General features: G+C 33.5%; 1 long non-coding RNA gene across 1 annotated transcript in view; it reads left to right on the top strand.

The window, feature by feature from the left end:
- The first annotated feature begins 123 nt into the window (after positions 1-123).
- LOC124295463 overlaps positions 124-22,066 on the top strand; it is a 37,569-nt gene continuing 15,626 nt past the window's right edge. The window contains exons 1-3 of the long non-coding RNA XR_006905399.1: positions 124-625; positions 2,252-2,426; positions 2,499-2,712. This is a non-coding gene — a long non-coding RNA (uncharacterized LOC124295463). The remainder of the gene's footprint in view (positions 626-2,251; positions 2,427-2,498; positions 2,713-22,066) is intronic.

Genomic DNA, 22,066 nt, shown 5'->3' with positions numbered 1-22,066 from the left:
ACTAGATATACTCGATTCGTACTACATCATTAATGATTAATTTAATAATTTTTTAAAGTGATTTTTATTTATTTGAAATATAAATTAATGTAATAATTGTATAAGAAAAAGACGACGTATAATGTTTTGATAACGTTCATTCGTTCTTGATATATTCAAATGAATATAAAAAACAAACGTTTATCGGTTTATTATTCAATAGGTAAATTTGATGCGGCAAAGTGAAGCTAGATTGTGTGAAAAGTGAAAATCACGTGGCGAGGGGTCGAATTTAAGCCGGCGAAAACAGATCGTGCGGAAATATGTGAAGAACTTGCCTTGATTCGAAGATAATACTTGAATTAACAGGGCTTCGATTTGATCTTCGAATAATCCTGAAGTTGATACCAAAGTTACAACGATGATTCAAACGAGCCGCATTATCTCACAATTACTGAGTCGGTGGTAGCACTCATCGAACGCAGTGAAGTGAGGCTCAGGTGACGAACTGATGACGAACGATAATTGTTGACGGATCGCACAACGAATTAGGAAACACGCGTGCCAATCGTCATGCGGATCCGACGGAAAGTGGTCACTGGAGAATGCAAGATGTCGGACGGACAGCCGTTTCCTGTATTTGAGGGTGAGTATTTAATTCGATTTGATTAATTTATCATGCCTTTGGAAAAAATGATAAATTTACTGTCAAAAATTTCTGTATCGAACTTCCTACACTGTATCGAAAGTTTTATCAAGATCGCGCGTGAAGTTGTGGCACTATCTTTTACCGCGAACAGAAGCCTTTGGCCTACCCGAGGAAATATTATTATCACATATTTCTCCCCTCTCGAGATGAATTTCTACATCTGGCAAGCTTGGCGAGTTTCTGGATTTTAAGAGCTTTCAGTAAAGCCATATATCAATACGATCCGTGCCCGGGGAGCCGAAATATACCATTTCTAATATATTGCCAACATCGACGAAATCGTCAGTTTGATCTCGAACTTTCGTCGATTTTCATACCTGGTTTTAAGACTAGATATATGACACACGCTTGAATCGTACGATGCACGATCTCTTCGAGTGAATCGATTTTAGCACAAAAGATCGATCCGAACAAGATAGAAGTATTTTTTATATTCTTGGAAGATTCGAGAAATGACGTGCAGAACACCTCAAAATATATTCCATCGATAATCGAGAAATTAACGAAGCTGCTAAAACGATATCTCATCATCAACGCTGAGAAAAATTTCATTTTCTTTTTTTCACCGAGCGGTAACTGGAACTAAAAATTTCTCTCAATGAACCACAGCAATCTGTCCGAAATGTAGATTATAAAGCGCAGGTTTGTCCCTTTTCGAAATATCATTTGGTATCAATCAACACTACCAGTTTTTCAGGACTTTCATGCTGCATAGGCGTGAAGTTGCTTCGAATCGATCTTGAGTAAAGAAAATCGATACAAAATGTCCTTAATTACTAGTCAATAAATTGATTCTCAAAAGTAATCGATACAGATCGAGGCTCTGTAGGATTCATATTATGCGGTATACGATTATATTTCGTAAACAATCCGTGAGCTGCGTGAAATGCGATGCGAATCAGCGGACGGAGAGAATATCAGAGCCAGTGTTGTAAAGTCTTTCGAACAGGCTTGTTGGGGACAGAATTCAAATCTGATCGGCGTTACATATTTCGAGTCCCCCCTCCCCCCCCATTCCTCGCCACAAAGTCACGTTGGTTTGTTTACACGCGATCGAAGTCTTTGTGTAATTATTCTTCGTATCTTCGTATAAATGGTGTTTTCGCGAAATTATGACCGTTATTAGTTTCCAAAAAGCAACCTCAAACAGTGTGCCAAAAATTGGTGTGAGTACGGAGGCAAAGTTTTTCAAAAAAACAAACGAAGAATCCGCGGAAAGCTAAAAGACGCGAATCAGTAACGCCGACAGGTAAATCACAACATGTTGGTTGAATTAGTACGTCACGTTGATCTAAGTTTATGATATTTGGTCGATAAATTCTGGATTATCTTTCACAGATGTGTGTGATTGATCAAAGTTTTCAATATTTTACGTCAAGTTTCTGAAAATTCATTATAACCTCACAACGAACGACAATTGCTGTCAGCTTCGTTGACTGTGTCATTTTCTATATAGTTCTTCATGCCCGGGAGAGTTTACAGAAATTATTTACTTATTAACATCAATGAGCATCTACATTTTCAACGTATATAACTTGACGGGTATACCTTCTGTATAATTAGGTTCGCACGAGAAAGTACTTCGCTGAGCTTGGCATGCACTGTGGAACAAAGATCAATCCAGGGTACAAAGTGTGTAGCAAATCGGACGTCGTAACATCGACGTCAACATCGATGGCGGACAAATGTCAAGAGTCGATCAAAACTGCAGAATGTTACGAGCGTGTCGCAGGAATCGGTATGAACATAGCAATACGTTTTGACGTGAAATATGTGTTAAGTACTGTCAATTTAGTATCTTGTTTGACAGGCGCACGCAAGCATACTATTGCCACTCTGATGTGGCTTTGACGAAGAAGCGTAGATCCGTCACCTACAGGAGTTGGCTGATACTGGCAAGGGTTGGAATATACAGAAAACTGGGCTCTCGTTGAACGACGCATTTCGTAATCAATTCGTCAACTGCGCCACATATGCTGCAAACGATGTCAGCCGTTCTGTACAACAAATTAGCTGCCATACAGGTATTTGCTGTCTTTGGTGTCTACTTTTTTCGCCTTATTACCTCGTAAAGTCGATTGTGTCGTACTCCATGCGAGCTGGTCTAAGGTCTGTTCCTGTTTGGTTTCTGTTCATTCATTTATCATCATAGGTGAACGAAATTTTTGTGTTATACAATGCAAATTATTGTTTAATATTGGAAAGTACCATGAAATCACTTGTTAACTGTTGATGATTTCGAAGCGCGTCGCCTCTTTTACCATCGTCGTAGAATCTGCCTGCCAGATTTATTCATGTGCATCAAAAGTGGTTTATGATATCGCTCTAGGAATCTTTGATACTTTTACACATTCAGAAGTTGAAGTCGAGTCTTTAGGCAAAATTATAGCGATACCAATTTAACTGCAAAGTTTCATGTGCGTCGATTTCCATGTAATTAAATCTTGGTCGCTTCCTAGTAAAAGTTCATAAGATTGAAGATAATTCTAACATGTTTACTCTTGATGTTGTTTTGCTTTCAACGAACAAGTCTTGCGTTATGTAACGTTTATTATTTACTTATTGATTGTACCAGTAAACCCTACAGAGATATAAAAGTACTTGTACGTAAGACTGGGATGCTATACAACTAGCTTACGTGCTAAGGAAAACAGTTCGGTTCAATTTTATTATCCCGAAACATCCTTAACAAAGCTAACATACAATTTAATAACAGAAACCTCAAATTTTGAAGCGATATAACCATATAGATTTCTTACACAATACAAGACTAGAAATTTTTTAACAACTGTTTGATAATAAGCAGTTTTTCAATTTGGATTTCCCAGATTTAACACTAGATAGTGTTTTTAAATCATCGGGAAGACTATTATAGAGATTCATTCCTCTCGTCTAACTATTTTTACCACCCACAGCCTTACATATCTGCGTAGAAAAATGTTTGTGTTTCTAGTAATACTGTTCGAGTACGAATACTTATTCTTCAATTCGTTATAATGAAAAGTGAGAGATTTCAATGCAAAAAGCTGATCCAAGTTAAGTGGCTAACTAAATTTTTTATTTCGTAGTGCCTGATTCAGAAACGAGATTCACTTGGAATTCCGATTGATAAACATTAATAAAAAAAACTCAACTCTGTGTTGATATCCAGATTCCATGATAAATGTTTCAATAATTAGGAAAACTTGGATGGCTTGAAACTCTGCAATAAGGTTCGATCGTTAAAAACTTCGAGTATATGAAGCGATATACGTAGCACTGAGTGCTCGGTGCATTGAACGTAGTCAGGTGGATAAAGTCGAACTAACAAAGTATATCTTGCTTATCGTAATTGATCTTCCGGGATGCAAGACAAGTAAAGCTTCGAACAAGCAAAGTTAGCGATACGAATCTTAGCACAAACTTGCATATTTCAAGAAAATGAATTGTTTCGATACAATATAAACAACATAACTGGTCGCGGTGCTAATGTCATCTTTTGAACACTGATTTAATTCGTATAATATAACGAGAGAAAGTGATGTTCGTGTGTTTCATAGTCGTGGGCCTAGAACCGAGTAAAAATATACAATTTAGTCATAATTATTAGACTACTTTTAATTGGTTTAATGAACAGCGAAGCTCTCGATAAGGCTGGACGCAGAGCTAGTGATCTTGCAAAGTCTAAGTTTATGCTCAGGTAATCGAGTGAACTTGGTTTGACAATTAATAGCATCTTCGAACCAATTAAACGGTGCGATGATACCTCATCAAAATATGTTACAATAAAATTTTTTTCATTTCAAAGGTGTCAATGTCTACCAAAAGTAGTTTATTCGTAAGACTAAGGACGAGTAACAAATAAATTTGGAAACTTGACCCTTAGCTTCCACATCTCTCTAGAATCACACGGCTGCCACACTGAGGTCAGATCGACCCTAAATTTATACAACTACAGATGATCATTAAATACGAGTAACAAACAAAATAACTCTCGTATTGATGAAAATACAGAAAAAAAATTAGCAAGTGGAACTTGGCGGGTGTTTTGTATGAAAATACCTTCTGGAATAAATCAAATTCTATCTAAGGACAGAATTCGCTTCGTACAAGTATTATTATATTTTTAAAGAGGACTGCCAAGTTTCACGTACTAATTTAATTTTTTTTTTCTTTTTTTTTTTGAATAATTGTCAATGTATGAATTATTTTGTTTTTAATTTATACTTAATAATCATTATTTTAGTTGGATAAATTTAAGGTCGTTCTGACCCCAGTGTAGCAGCAGTGTAATTCCAGAGGGATGTGGAAGCTAAGGTTCAAGTTTCAACCATGCTTTTTATTGTGAATTAACCGACGTATACTTGGCAGTAGTATGTTATTTAAATCTTTGTTTGTATAAAGTGATTATACATTAGGGTGAGCCAAAGAAACTAACCTAACGAATTTATGGTCTTAAAAGTACCTATTTATTAAGAAAAAAATTCTCCCGTTGCGAGAAATTTTTTTAGCTCAATTTTAAAAGGTGTCGCTTGCCATTCGAAATTTAACATTTAAATAACACGGGATTTTTTTTTAGTATTTGACCCGGTTTCAGTCAGTAAAAATTTATAAAATACAGTACAAGAAAGCTGAGCTGAATTTTTTTTTTTTTTTGCAAACATATATATTCCTCGTCGAATCTCAAAGCTGATCACAATGTTTCAAGTATTTCAACTAGCTCAGGAATCACGAATTTCAAAATTTAATCATTCTGATTCTTGATTATTCGTACAGACACTAATTGTTATTAGCTAACGATTAGACTCTCCGTGACGGTGTAAAATACAAATTGAAGGTAGTAATTTCTGCTATCTTCGAGGTGTTAAATGACTTCCTTAGCAAGTTGAGGGTATCGGTACCTACTTCCTGCCTCCAGAGAATCGGCGAAACTGATTCCGAGCTATAATTATCCTCCTCCCATGCAGAAGCGACACTTCCGCTTAACGAAGATGATTTCCTGCCGCGTTAAAGTCGCGGAATTCCAGTGAAACTCTTCTTTAAAAAGATGAAAATTTCATCGAAGATCAACTAATTTTATCTCGATTATAATTAGTAACTTTCACGGCTGATTGTCAGGAAAAAGTTTGCTCAAGTTTAACGCAGAGAGTTACAAGTTATTCGGTGTAACTTTCTGTATAATATGTATGGGGAATTCCATGCTGACCTAACCAACGTCTGAATCTCAAAATTTTTTACTTTGTTTAAAATTTTTTCTGCAATTTTCCCAACTCCGAAACAGTACGCTGAATTTTTTCCATTTTTTTTTTTTTTATTTAACTTGTCAAATGTGTATAAATTTGAAACTACAATGTTCGAAAAGGAATTTACCGTTAAAAGCAGAATTGATTTCAGCAAGGTTATTTATCATTGAAAAGTAGAGCTTTGAAAATTATAAAATTGTCAACTGACTTCCTTCCTCATAGAAAATCACAAACTATAGAATTTTTAAGAAAAATTTCGTAATATTTAGTAACAAGTTTTAACATTTTTCCATTGGCTAAGAAAAAAAATAGTTGACTTTACTATAAATTGAATTTTGAGCTTGAATAACTTTGGAAGGAGTCGATTTATCAAAAAATGACAAGAGATACTTTTTGTAGAGTGTTCAATTTCCTATCAAAAACTGTACGAGTCATTCGGATTTGTTTATTGGTTTGTGAGCTACGAAATTCTTAATTATTTCAGAAGGGATTTCGAAGAAAAAATATATTGTCGATTTTTTTTAACCAGTCTAATATATATAAATTTAAGAAAAATCGATGCCATCGAATCCCAGTATACGTACCATCGATTTTGGGTTACAGAGATTGTTTCGCAAGACGAACTTTGAATCATTCGAGAGATAGAATCTTGGAAGATACCTTACGCGCCTCACCCTGTAATATTTATGTATGGTACGTATGTAATACATATGTAATTATATATGCGCGTCTCTCTCTCAGCGTGTAATGCAATGCTGTAGAGACCCATAACGGGTTCAACTCATTATTATTCCGGGACTGGAGTGGCTAGGAAGCGATGTTTGGAATATTTTTCAAACTTGAGGCCCAAAATTCGTAATATGCACGAGACACACGTTGATATATGTATAAATATGTCAGGAATATGTCAAATAATTCTAACCGAAGATGCGCCTCGCTTCTATAGGCGAATGAATGTACGGTATCAACCGACACTGATTATTATTGTTATTATTATTATTGTTATTATTATTATCATCCGTATCTGACAAAGATCAAATCTTCGTTCCAACTCCGAGTAAACGCACCGCTTAAAGCGAGGGGGAAAATATACACGATATTTCTAAGTAGGAGAAATTTTTTTTTCGAATTGAATACAATTTGAATTAATTCAATTTGTAATTCAATTCGATTCTTTTTATTTCGATATCATTTTTTTTTTTTTTTTTTTAATCCGAATAAAAATTTTTTTAACCCAACGCAATTCACTTCAATTCATTCTTTCGTATTTCCTATTCATTTAAATTAATTTTTTATATCTTTTCACCGTAAACAGATAATTCTAACGCGTATCCAAACTAATTCAAATCGACTTGAGTCAATTTTTCCACGATTCGGTTATTTCTCAGTTCATTTCGAATAATTTTGCTAAATTCTCATTAACTCGGTTATTTAGCATTCATTTATTTATTCACGCATTTAGCGTTTGGTTGTCATTTGTAAGCAAAAACATGGTTTTATAAAAAAAATAAATAAAAGAATAAGAAAAAGAAAAGGAAAAACATTAGACGAAAAGTATACGTGGTACATATTTTTTATTACTATATTTCGTTTTAAAAGCATCAAATCTATTATATATACACATGATATTAATAAGGAGAAAAGCAAAGTTGGCTTTTTGCACACCAATGTTATCCTTAATTCAGGTGAATTATGATCGATTTACAAACCGATTTAAACATCGATTCGGCGAGTTGTTTTCCCCCTCGGTTTAATAACGTTGCGTTAAAAAAAAAAAGGGATGAAAAAAAATGCGAGAATTAGTTATCGAGTATTCAAGTCTTATTATGAACTGCTTCGATTTATTGCGATGACTCGACTTGGTCATTTTACTGCATGAATTTTTTATGGAAATATTTTCTACCCTCTGTCTGCACCGAGAGAAATTTTTATTTCCGGTTACCGCTCAGTTCTTAACTTTTAACGATACCTGTTTTACTGAATTTTTTCCAGTTACTGTAACAAATGGTAGTAAAAATCAAACATTGAGAAATAAGAGTGACTTTTGGAACGGAATTTACCGATCAATGTTAAGTTTTGGCGTAACTTGACGGAGACCTAAACTCGGCAATTCTATTAATTGATTGATTGATTGATTGATTGATCAGTGACCTGAATACCGTTCCGTATGGCAATTGGCCACCTGCGGTATTATTGTATGTGAGACGGAACTTATAACGTGCGAATTGAACTCGTTGATGTTGGATATAATTTGTCGTTTATCGGTCAAACTGATGAAGATGGACTTTAATTGCGATTCTTATTGTTCTGACTAATATAATAGATGGTAAAACCGATCGTCTATTCAAGTATCGTCCTGTTCCTTAATTCTCCGCATTGTGCACGTATAATTTGACCCATTTTTTCGTATGGTGGAACGACGAATAGACGATTATATTCAAGAACTGCGTATCGTTGATAATATGCCGTATTTAACGGTTCGAGGGCGATTATTTGAGACACGGAGAGAGAATCATGGGATAATTGAATTAGGAACGCTCAGGTTATACGAGACGTTAAATTTATTCAAGGGTAGTTAATTATACTGTAACAGAAATCGTAGAGGACGTTATTTAGGCATATTATAGATGGCGTGTTGAAGAAACCGAAAACGAAGGGCGAAAAAATAAAATCGTACCGTACGTCATTTTATTCGCGATAAAAATTATCGGCTCGTATTTTTCATCGGCGAAGAATCGATACTGATTGGATATATTTAAAGAGATGTGTACGTGTATATGGGGAATTCCATGTCAATTCTACCAATGATTTTCCCTGACTATTTTCGATTCGATTCACGATTTTTTTTTTTTTTTATAACATATTAAGGTCTTAAATAAGCACTCCTGAATTATTTCAGATTTTTCCCTCCAACCGTTAATTTTTTATGATTATTCAAACCCATCTAAAAATTAGCATTTTTTTTTTTAAATTTCGAAAATTTCTCAAAAATTTCATTCCTCATCTTGATGATTCTGACACCTGTCCCATTGTGGGATTAATTTTTTCTTGTATTATTTATTTTATTCAGCACTCTTAATACTTTGAACAAACGAAATATCATGTTTAAAAATACACCAAGATTTCTGTTTTCAAAATAAAATAAAATAAAAAAAAAAATAAACATTCTGTCGAGCAAATTAAAAACTGCGAGCATCAATTTTCGAACTGGATTATTTATCGTATTTTTAGATCATCGTTTCAGCACGGTTTGAAAAACAATCTCGATTCAAGGCAGATCAAATTTTTTTACGAAAAAAAAATCGTTGTCGAAACGAAAATTATGAACGAGAAAAAGGAAAAAAACTTTCACAATTACGGTAAGCTCTGTGTAAACGAACAGATATAGGCGGACTTTCGTCAAAATTCATCTGAGAAAGTGAAATACATTGTGCCAAAAATATAATTCTCTCTTCTAACGAACGGGTCTGCCTCAATTTTCTAACCTCGGCAGGTAAAACGGACCGGTTAATTACGACGAGACTATTTCTCACGCAGTTTTAACAAGCTAAAATATAAACACTCCCGACTCTGCAGACAAGAATTTTAATCACCGGTTCACCTCAGTTTAAAAATTGTTTATATTAACGATGTTTGTTGAGGGATCAAAGATCGCCGAATTACTTCTTACGTAGTTCCAAAGTTCATGAGTCGTTTGAACGCGGGCTAACTCGAAAGTTTTGCCACTTTTGGTTGTTTTTTTTATTTTTTATTTTTTTATATTTTTTTATGTATAATAATATTGAGTTTTTTTTTTTATTGAATAACGAGCTATTCTAATTTTTGTGCCAAATTTTGGCAAAGTCAAACACACATTTGATGAAAATTCCTTTCTTGACGGAGAGTCGATAAGTTTTTTCGAATGGAAAATTAATCTAGGGCGGTAAAAAAAAAAAAAAATAAATAAATCGGAAAACTAGCATCGATCAGTAGAAAACTGAAAAAAATCTCGCCCCTTTAGGTTAAAGACGCGAGTTATTTATTTATTTATTTATTTATTTATTTATTTATTTATTTTTCACTCAATCTGCTACTAATCAATGCCGCAGTTTTCTCATGTTTATCACCGCCCTGGATTAATTTTTCATTCAAAAAACTCATCAACTCTCTGCCGGGAAAGGAATTTTTTCAAAAGGAGGCATACAATTTTCAAAATTTGACGGGTAAATTAAAATAGCTCGGTGTCAGATTTCAAGAAAAACATTAACAAGTTTCTCAATATTTAGACATCAGGGAATATTTTTGTAAAAAAAGAAGCCAAAAATAAATAAATAAATTACAAAACGGATCGGATCGGGTTTGGAACTAATTGGCCAAGACCAAGGAATCAGGATTAAGTAGATGAAATTTCTTTCCGCTAGTCGCTACCAGCCGCAAATAAACCTCACCTAATATCTCAACCTTTTACCTGAAACTTAAGTCAACCCTGGGCTTAGAGTGAACCCTAAACATCCTATAAAACGGTACAATGTTTATCCCGTGTGGATAAACATTAAGTTAATTAATTCGAGCATCGTCCGGCGGGCTTTGTTTAATTGAAATTTGGAGAAAACTTATTTTGCCACGGTTCAAAAGGTCAGCTTCACTTTTTTTTTTTTTATTTTTAGTTCCTCGAGAAGCTTTTTCAGTAAGTTAATAACAATAACGAACGATTTTTTCTGCGTGGAAAATAAAAAAAAAACAAAAAAAAAAAAAACAAATACTCTACGTTAATTGACGCAGGTTTGATTTTCGAATTATAAAAACACTTGTTCACTGCGTATTTATTATTTCTTCGAGTCGAGTCTTACACTGAGTAAAATTTCATTTGTTACAGTAACTAGAAAACCTAACCTAACCTAACCTAACTAGAAAAATTGATTAAAACAGGCATAGTTTAAAAAAAAAACTGTTGGAATTAGGAAAAACGAGATACGCGTAAACATTTTGCGCTATCGACGTTGAGAAAATTTTCCACAACGTTTTGTGATTATAAATTTTTCAGAAATTTGTGATTTGGATTTATTCCTCATTCGAAAAACTTGATATATTTGTATGTAATAAAAATGTGTTGATTTTAATATTAACGAGACGATTTAACTCGTTTTCATTTGACTACAATTCAGTCTTATCGTACAAAATAAAATTCCGTTCAACAGACGAGAAACAAAAAAAAAGGATAAAAAATGTTATCTTCTAATTCGAGCAAATAAATATTTCAGTAGCTTCTTATTCGATTGTTTATCCAGATTTTTCAGAATCTTTGAACACGTGTTTTTCATAAATTGATTAAAAAAAGAAAGAAAGAGTTTTTCATCTTTTTTTTTTATTTTTTTTTTTTTGCACATTGACAATAATTCTCCTCTCTTACCGTGTTTTATTGTCATTTAATTGAAAGTGCACACGTACCGTTGACATACGAAGCGATTAATCGCTTGAAATTTCGCAAGAGTGCACATTTTTGATGGATTGAGACGCAGGGTTTTTCTCGATCAGCGATCGTCGATCTTCTGCCGCTGACGTTTCATAACAATTTGTAGATCCGTACTGTACTTGAATCTGATAATTTTTGTGCGAATCAATTTTTATTTTTTTTTTTTCATACATTTACTCTTATGCATGCCTACAGCTGCTTTTATCAAATCTGGCAGGTTGTATATTCGTAAAATTATGCAAGAAACGAAAGAGAGAGAGAGAGAGAGAGAGAAAAGAATAAATTCTCCTCGCCAGTTTCTGTATCCAAACTTTTCTTCCATCAGTTTAACAAATCTCTTCTTGTCCACGATTCGGTTTCACGTTGTTTTTTTTTTTTTTTTTATCCCTTCCATGTGCGTGTGCTTCTTTTTTCTCCAAAGATTAATATTCCCATGCATCAAGCTGTTTGATTGTTCAATCTGATTTATCTATCATTTTGTGTATCCAATCTCTGCTTTGCATTTAACAAATTAGTCGACGTCATTTTTTTTTTTTTCTGACGATTGCGCTAAACTCTATATTTAGAAAAAATTTCCTTGGAAAAGTTACGAAAGATTGATTATATTCAGTTTTTTCCGGTGTCTACTTTTTATTTTTATTTGTTTATTTATTTATTTTTTTTTTTTCTACGAACATTATGCATTCGCACGTATGAATTATTCTTACGTTGAATTTTCGTAATCTCCGAATTTCAATATAATTGAAACAATCGTTGAGCGTCGATATAAATTGATGATATTCGAACACTTCGTGATAAAAAACAAAAAAAGAAAAACAAATCAAGTTATTAATATTAAATATTCTACTAATTCCTCCAGATGCGCTAAGTAGCTGATAATAATTCATAAGGAATTCTGTAGATTGAGAAAATGAAAAAATAGTTCCATCCAAGATAACATTTATTTTAACAGTCTTCAGAAATAAAAAAAAAAAAATCTCAAATTCTGACAGCAAAATTGATTAAATATCAAATAAACTTTTCTTCTTACAAGTAACTAACCATACTAAGATGTTACATCAAATAATTAACTATTGGAATAAATATCCTTTTGGATTCAGCACTGAGAGAAATTTTTAGTTCCGGTTACCGCTCGGTCCTTAATTATTTTCATTTTTTACCACAATCGAAAAATATAGTTCTAGATGGAAAATGAAAATACCCCGTTTTTCGTAATTCCAACAATATTCAAACAGTTTTTTTTCAACTGTACCTGTTTTACTCAATTTTTCTAGCTCCTGTAACAAATGAAATTTTTCTCAGTGAGTTTTTTTTTTTTTTTCTTCTTCTAGCGTGCCTTAAATAAAAAAGTAAGAAGAAAAAGAAAATGTTTTCGCTTTACACACCTAATTTGCATGATATTGCTCTGCAGTGCATGCGGACTTTGAAAGAGTCGTAGCTGTCTACGTGTAGTGGTATACAAACATACATACGTACACCTTACACCGTGATGAGAATACAATTGAAGAAAAAATATTCGAAAGTATACGTACAATAAATGTGTTTAGAAATTGAATTCGGCGCACGTTTTGCTGTAGAAGAAAAAAGAAAAAAGAAAAAGTGATTTTTCACATAATATGCTTATTTGTCTCGCGCAATTCGCTGTGATTAATTTATAAATCGAATATTGAATATCGATTGTTCGTCACGATTGCGGAGAGATTCTTAGCCCGCATATTTTCCGCTCGAACGCGGCACAGACGTATTTTCAAGATGCATCGTTGGGCTGTAAATGAGGCGCGAACTTAATTCAAGGAGTCTGCAAACTGCAGATATTCAACAGCGCTGTGATATAAATAAACTATTTATTATATCGAATAGCCGTTCATATTTCGTCCGCCATCTTACCGCGAACAAGGCTTGGACGTGTGAGATTATACAGTTTACCTATTCGCAGAATGCTTACTGTCACTGTAAATGATGAAGCTTTTTCACCCCCAGGCTAATATCATTCAAATTTTCTCTCGCATCTTCCTATGTAAGGTCATGTAGCACTCGTACCTTTACCGACCGAGCAATCTCACCCTCCCTTTTTCTTCCCGTATTAAATGAACAAACGAATCGAAAGCTTTCAAATTTCGAACATTCGCAACGTCGAAATTTGAACCCTTTCCATTCGTCTGTTTATTAATATCGGAAGAAAAATGGTGAGTTTGCTTGGTCGGTAAGAGTAGGAATTCTGTATGACCTTAAAGATGTATTTAACTCACGGTCTATGCTTAAAGAAGAACTGTAAAGGCAGAAATATCTTATAACGAAGGTTTGAATGTGCCACTGAAGTTAATCGAGTTTAATTTTGTTTAAACAAAATGAAAGAACAATTAAAAAACTGTAAATCTCCTAACGTTATACCAACAAATTTAGTAAGTATACGGGTCGCACTTTTATGTGTTTCTTTTTGGATATCGTTAATTATTATAGGCAGTAATTTGAAACGGTAAACTGATGTAAACAGCAAAATTTTTGTGTAAAATGAACAAACAACTTTAACAACTACGTAGTCGTACAAAATAGTTACATTTCGCTACAATTGTCTGGTAACTGTGAAGAAAAGAATTCCTTTCTCTTCCAAGTGTGGAATATAGCGTGTAAAGTATCGTTCAGCATTCTCTCGGCGAATAAATTTTGTCAGCACACTCGAAAATTGAATGAACGATGGTCTGACAATCATTGCCGGGAAGTGCGACCGAATAATCGATCACTTCGGACAAGTCATTCGTCTTTTAGATTCGTCAGAGTGTGAAACAGCGTTATTTTACATTAACGGCTTGAATTAAAGCGTAATTTTTTTCTCTCTTCATACTTAGTATACATACTTCATTCAGGTAAATTAGTACGCATTCGTATATCACTCGTTTTATCATTCTCTACCCATCTGACGCTCATATATTACACCGATTAAAACTGGGTACGATGTACGAGAAACTTTAGAGAATAATGTCACACTTATTTACAATTTTATAATTGTTTAGAAATTATTTACAGAGAGAAACGAATTGTTATGTTCACAGTATCGTTAATAAATATTAGTAAGAAATTTTCTGGACTTGCCGATTGAAAGTGATTCTTTTGGGGGGGGGGGGGGGGGGGGGGGGGGGTGTAAATTTGAAAATTAGTCTTAAGGGTATAGAGTACTCCTACCTTTACCGACCGAGTTATCTCAATATATTGCATGAAAACAGTTTCACGATAGCTTATTTTACTCCTCATTCTTTCCGGAATTGCGCAAAGTGTCTAAACTTTTTGGCTCTTGAAATGGGGGAAATGTGGAAATAGTAAAACATGTAAAAAAAAAAATGAAAACACATTCTTCAAACGATTTATGGGATATGAGCAACCTTTGTATAAGAAGAAAAAGAGTCAGTGTGCTCGGTCGGTAATGGTAGGATTACTACATGCCCTTAAAAATTTCTATTCGTTGTTTTAAGATACAAGTATTTAATTTTGAGCTACCGTTGAACTGGATATTTTAAAAAAATTATCACCGATGACGATTGAAGATGACGCCGGGTTAAACAAACTATGAAAATTGTTGGAAAATTGTAAATGAGAAACGATTTTAAGGAATCGTTTACGTCGTAGACTAGGGTGAAGAGGATCGTTTCGCCTTCCAGTTTTACGGTCGATTCTGTTTAGCTAGCTTGCGATATATTTCCTCTCAAGTGAACAGAGAATAGAATAGAGAGAACTAACACGCACAGAGAGTATAAGCCATTTGTCTCCTGGCCAATGTTAGGAAGCAGCCGCAGTCAAGCAGTTGAGTTATTTACCGCAATTGTCTCGCCACGGCAACCGTAGAATTCTTCATTTATTTGCCATGAAAAATTTCCAATTTTTTTTTTTACTCCACATTCTTGAACTATTTTCATTTTCTATTCTAGCCAATAAACACGGTTTTGGGTACAGAATTGAAAACATTTTTTTTTTTTTTCCTAAGGAATGAAAATCTAGTATATGTTATAATATTCTTCTACTAATTACGGTTGTCTCGTAATAAATTTTCTTGCAGTAATAAATTTATCGAGTGTTTTCTTACGGATCGAGCGACAAACGATTTATAAATTATTTAAATTACGAATGGTTTCAAACTGATTTCAAAAGGGTTTCAAAAGATTTCACACTGTTACAATGCAATTAGAAATTATTATAAACCTAATTTTAACGAGTTTCAAATGATTTCAAAGCGTAGCAATATGATTAGAAGTTATTACAAACCAACTACAACGTTTTTCAAATTATTTCAAATCGTCGCGATATTATTACAAATTATTAAAAACTAATTTCAATGAGTTTGAAATTATATGAAATCGTTACGATATGATTAAAAATTATGAAATACTAATTTTAACGGGTTTCAAGTTACTTCAAATCGTTACAATATGATTACAAATTATTGCAAACTGATGTCAAGGAGTTTTAAATAATTTCGAAGTGGTTTAAAGCCGTTCAAAAATTATTGTAAATTGACATACATTAATTTCAAGGAATCATGATCGATCTCAAAGTAGTTTCAAGCAATTCCAAACGGGTTTTAACTGATTTCAATCGTTTTCTGACTGATTATAATGAAAATTGGTTTGAGATTTGGATAAGGCGTCAACATTTCATCCGAGTGTGAAAATGTAACCTAAGAAAAAAAAAGATTCAACGTTGCCATAACTGCGCAAGAATAAATGAAACTTATTTAACTATAAAAAAAAAAATAATAACCTTTCTTTTACTTCTCGGTTTACAGATTCGTTCCGTTTTCTCCAATAATTCTCTCCTTCGATTTTGCATATCTTCGCCGGTAATCAAAAACTCTTTTCTATCTATTTTTTCATATTTCATATTTCATTTTTTTTTTTTCTTGTCCATTTTTTTTTTAGCTCCGCGGACGTTTATTAGCACGAAAATTTTTGCAAGGTGGACAGCTTTCTGATCCTAATCGCGAATCGCGATCCTCAACGCGAGGTAATTTATTCCGTATTCGTAGAGAAGATTTCAAAATGCCAATCAGCGATCGTATATCACCTGTTAAGTGGCGAGAATTTTATTCTCCAGTTACGTTCAACTCGATATTTTCAAAAATCATTTCCGACGAAGAATGATCGAAGACGGCAATGTCGAGACAAAAAAAAAAAAAAAATAACCTGCAAATTGTGGATTCATGTAACACGCGATTATACAACAATATCCAGTAATGGATAATTTTTTTTTTCTTATTTTCAATCATCTCTTCGACCGTCACGTTTATTCTCGCCTTTTGATTTCGGTGTATATATATAGGTATTAGACTGGTTTAAAAAAAACCTCTTTTTTTTTTTTTTTTTTTTTACAAAATCCCCTCTGAAATACTTTGGGATGGGTGAAAAAAGATGCCGGTCGAAAGCGGAGCTCTTAATATTAATATTTAGAAGTCGCTCATCGCGGATTTCTATTTTCCATTTAAATAGCATAGGAAATTTGTTTGTTTGTTTTTTTCTTAGAATTTTGTACCTCACGAACCAATAAACAAATCCAAATGACTCGTACACGTTTTTATCGAAAATTGAACACTTTACCAAAAGTGTCTCGTATCATTTTTTGATAAATCGACTCCTTCCAAAGTTATTCAAGCTCAAAGTTCAATTTATAGTAAAGTCAACTATTTTTTCTCTTAGCCAATGGCAAAATGTTAAAACTTGTTACTAAATATTACGAAATTTTTCTTAAAAATTCTATAGTTTGTGATTTTCTATGAGGAAGGAAGTCAGTCGACAATTTTATAATTTTCAAAGCTCTACTTTTCAATGACAAATAACCTTACTGAAATCAATTCTACCTTTAACGATAAATTCCTTTTCAAACATTGTAGTTTAAAATTTTCCACTCCATATCTAGAAAAAACAAAATAATTTTCAATTGCATTAAAATTGGTTTGTGATTTATAAAATTCTCAAAAAAAAAAAATTTCCCAATGCTATTTAAATGGAAAATAGAAATCCGAGACGAGCGACCTCTAAATATTAATATTCAGAGCTTCGCTTTTGACAGGCACCTTTTTTCACCCGCCCCAAAGTATTTCAGAGGGGATTAAAAAAAAAATACATCTAATTCCATGCTAATACGGTGTTATATTTATACTTCTGAGTCTCTCTCGCACATAATTCCTCGATACGTAATTTGCACGATCAACGATGCGATAAGGCATCGTTGTTATACCTACACGTTGTTATTGTACGTGCCAAGTTACTCGCCGCCTCTACGGATCCTTGGAAACTTGATTCCGGTGGCATTGAACGGACATTTTCAACTCCGTTCAAAGTACGCGGATTAATTCTTGGCAACTTCCTGCAGCGACCTTCGGGTGATAAGGATCGCAAAATACTACCTTACCATCTTGGACGTCATCGTCGTGGAATTACTCGTACACGGAGAATTTTCTTTCATCGTCAATTTTGCGGTTATTTGAAGTAAAGATATATTTATATATATATGTATATATCTTCAAATATCAAAGTCCACGTATCTGAAATGCAAAAAGGGCTTAACAGTGCAATTTTATACACAATTCTGAACAAAAACACTCTCAACACATTTTCATTTGATGCGGAAATAAAGAAATGGAATGGATTTTACGAAATTGCGATAGTAAATTCCCCGTAAAAATACCATCGGAAATGCTTTGTGCGTGCAGGTGAATAAGGGAAATTCCATGCAAATTCAACCAACGTCCGATCCTCGACATTTGTGATTTGGTTTAAGAAATTTTTCCGCAGTTTTCTCAACTCTAGAACAGTAGCCTGAATTTTTTCACATTTTTTATTCAACTGCTCAGTTATTTATGAATATTTAAAGCGATTTTGAAAATAACTTATTTTGACACCCTCAAAAAATTCTCAGAAACAGTATTTTCGATTCCAAATATTTCAAGACCGGATCCATAACGTACTGATTTTCTTTCCATTCTTTTCCAACACTTTCAACGATCTTCTCGATCAACTAAAACATTGTTTGAACGATCTTAAAAGTCCTGAAAAATTCTCGAAACTTTTATTTTTCACTTACAATATTTTTAGATCGGTTCCATGGTGGAGCAATTATTGTCTTCTTTTTCGACACATTTATATTTTCTTTTTATCAAATTCACAATGAAACCGGCCTGAAAATGTTCCGAGTAAAAATTAGAAATTTTACAGAATATTTTTGGAATTTTCCGACTTTCTAAACAATGCTTTAGTCGCTCAAAAAAATTGATAGCGCTGGAAAAAAAAACAGGAAAAAAAATCAGTACATTATGGATCCGCTCTTGAAATGTTTGCAAACGAAGATACAGATTTTGAAAATTTTAAAAAAGATTTTTTTCAAATTCACTCTTAATACTTGTAATTAATTGACAAGTTGCATAAAAAATCTGAAAAAATTCAGAGCACTGTTTCAAATTTGGGATGATCGCAGAAAATTTTTGAAAAAGATTAATACGGTGAGTTTCGGACGTTGTTCGGTTTCGCATGGAATTCCCCGCAAGATTCTGTAATCCACGGTTAAACGTCGCGAATTGTTACAACTGCGATTCCCTTTTATAGTAAACAAAGTGTCTGCGCGTTATGATAAAATTAACAAGAATCACGTAACCGAGATTCGTTCATTCATGTTCAGAATTCCTTGACTTAACTCAGATACGGGAAGCCTTCTGTCTCTGGTATTAGCAAAATCCAGGTCTTATCACGGTGTGAAACCGTAATTCAGACCGCAAACTGTCAACACAAACGGTAAACGGGATTAGGAATTCCTGAAGTAGGAAAGTAACGATCGCGTTTAACAACAATGCGAATGAATTAAAACTTGTAGACTGTATTTTTAAATGACACAGCGCCGTTTAGAAGTTTTCCAAATCGTCTTAGAAAAATTTAGTTCGGACGGATACGAATTGCGAAAATTCTATCACGTGACGCGTTTTTATCCGAAGTAGGTTACAGGCGTCATTTGTTAGTCTCGTTCTAATAAGCTGATGACTGACAGTGAGAGCCGAGTTTGGAATTCGTTACAGCGTCACGATATTCTCGTGAAATGCGGATGCTTCGAGTAATTAATTTATTACACTTTGACGAATGGTGGTGAAGACAGGAATTTTCCCGCGCACGAATCACGCCTCTGAGTCACTGTAACTAGTCATCGTCGTCAAAACGGTTTTTTTTTGGAAAAAGGATTCAAGTTTGACAATTTTTTTTTTTAATCAATTTTGTCTCTAACAACAATAATTTACATTACACCGCAATAATGACTCTGGAGTATTGAAAACCATCAAGTATACTGTCAAAAATAACAACAAACCTCGAAGAAATATGTTTAAAAGTTCTCTAACTGTAAAGAGAATCTGTTTACGGAATAACTTGTCGTTTCGAAGAGTATCGTTAGAAAGGCGGTAATTATCAGATGCTATTGACCTTTCAAATTATTTACAGATGAATAAATTAACCGTTGATTATCTAAGAGTCGAGGTCGAGGACGAACGATGATGATTAACCCAGTGGTGAGAAAATAAATTATCGACAACTGTTTATAGACTGAAAATTCGCGATTAAGTGTCAAGAATCTTTGTAAACAAAATACTCGTTGACAAATTTTTTTTACCGTACTCGACGGATCGTGATTTCAAAACATTAAACTGGTTTTCGAGGCGAAATCGAGTGAGCGAATGAAATGTTTTTTTTTTTATACAAATTGCCGTGCGATGTGTAAAAGAATGCTACAGGAAATAATCCGGCGAAAAGTAAAACAAACGTTTGATTAACAACGTAGCATATTAATGGAAAAAAAAAAAATTCAATCGCACTTCCATGCCAAACAATTTCGGTAATTGAATTGCTTTTCAAAGCGATGAATGCGTTGTAAAAAATAACTTGTTTTATCACTCGTTCGTTGGAACGTTGAATTCGAAACGGCGAGAGAATCGTTTCGGAAAATTTCAGACCCTCGAGTTGTTCGCTCCTCTTTAAAACTCTAGATTTTCATTCAGTCGTTGAACGTAAAATAGTTCAAGTAATATTCGTCAGGCATAAAAGAAAAAAAAAAAAAAAACTACTCTATGAATTATTTAAATTTCAAGAATACACGGTAAAATTTTTGAAGAAAAATTTTTTCGTAATTCCAACAATATTCAAACAGTTTTTTTTTAACGATAACCGTTTTACTGAATTTTTGTAACTACTACAACAAACAAAATTTTTCACAGCTTAGGATTTTCAAGTCTCTTTCTATCGCCTTTTATTCCAACCTTTCAAAAATCAATTTTTTTCTCCATTTTTTCTTTTCCTTTTTCAAATCTTGGAAATCGATACGTGTCAACAATTTCAACAAATATCATTCGATTTCACAATTCGAAACGCGTTCCTCCGAGTTTCTATTATATAAATATAAACCAAAGAGCGGGTTGTTTATTTATAAATTGGAACGAAGCTATACTATTTTAATAGCCACGGCCCTTACGATCATTATTCCGAATCAACCTGATACGTGAGACTGTTTTTCTACTGTCTTGTCGATAAATGAGCGGGCGGATCGTTTCGGATTTAATCGGCACGCCGCTGTTATTTGATGAATAAACACTCCGTTTTTCATCGTTTCGCATCACCGGATATCAAATATTCGTATTCGCACTTTGGCGAGTTTAATAACAAATGATAGCAACAATGTAAATTTGCTGTAGTTTTTCGAGTAAATACAAAACATCGCGCGTTATACAGAGGAACGTAAGAAAATGAAACAGATTTAACAAAATTAATTTCCGGTCGAACCGTAAACCTTATATTTTTTCCTAAAAAATAAAACGGTAAATTAGAAGAAAAATTTTGCAACACCGACTGTATTTTCATTCCGCTGAACTGACCGAAGGAAATTTGTTAATGAATTTTCAAATCCCAGTGATTTTAAATAAAAATAGAAGACAGAAAAAAAAGATTAAAAAATTACCTCGCTTTTCTGATTGAGAGTCGAGTGTTCTCTGTTTTTTTTTTTTTTTTCTTTTTCTACTTTCTTCTTTTAATCCTTATTTTATTCGCCAATTTTTCAGCGTGGTTACAAATCACTGCAGTTTTTTTCTCCGATGTAAATCCCGCAGAGATTTATACTCGTAATAGATATAATCGTACATATGACTTTTCATTTCTACGTAATATGAGATAACAAATTGACGAATATTCTTCTAAATTTGGATTTTCAAATCTGCAAGAATCAGCGAGAATCAAAAATTGTAATATCAAGTTTTAGAACTGTGCCGATAAAAACGAATATTGGATTTTGTTTTATAAATTTTTCTCACTGAAGAAAAATTCGAGTATACTTTTAGAATCACATGCAGATTTATATAATCGAGTTTTTAACTCGTACCTGAGCGCGAAAATCTTCCGCTTATTGCACGTTGTTTGTACTTTTTTTTTTTTCTTATCTTCCTTCAAGCATAATCGCAGTGATATGCAATCGCGAATTTGACCCTCCGTGAGTTTTTTTTTATTTTGAAGTTATAGGTATATTATTGCGAACAAGTTGCGAGACAAATATTGGCAAACTTTTTATTGTACGAAACTCTCGCAATTTTACCGCTCATGTCTTTCTACGGCGAGCGAATTGCTTACAGAGATATATACAGAATAATGTTAATACAGTTGCGAGAAGTAAGAGAAGATGGGGTGTAAAAATAAGTTG

The sequence above is a fragment of the Neodiprion lecontei genome, chromosome 7 (assembly GCF_021901455.1).
Source record: "Neodiprion lecontei isolate iyNeoLeco1 chromosome 7, iyNeoLeco1.1, whole genome shotgun sequence".
Taxonomy (NCBI): domain Eukaryota; kingdom Metazoa; phylum Arthropoda; class Insecta; order Hymenoptera; family Diprionidae; genus Neodiprion; species Neodiprion lecontei.
This window is presented reverse-complemented; position numbering and strand designations above follow the sequence as displayed.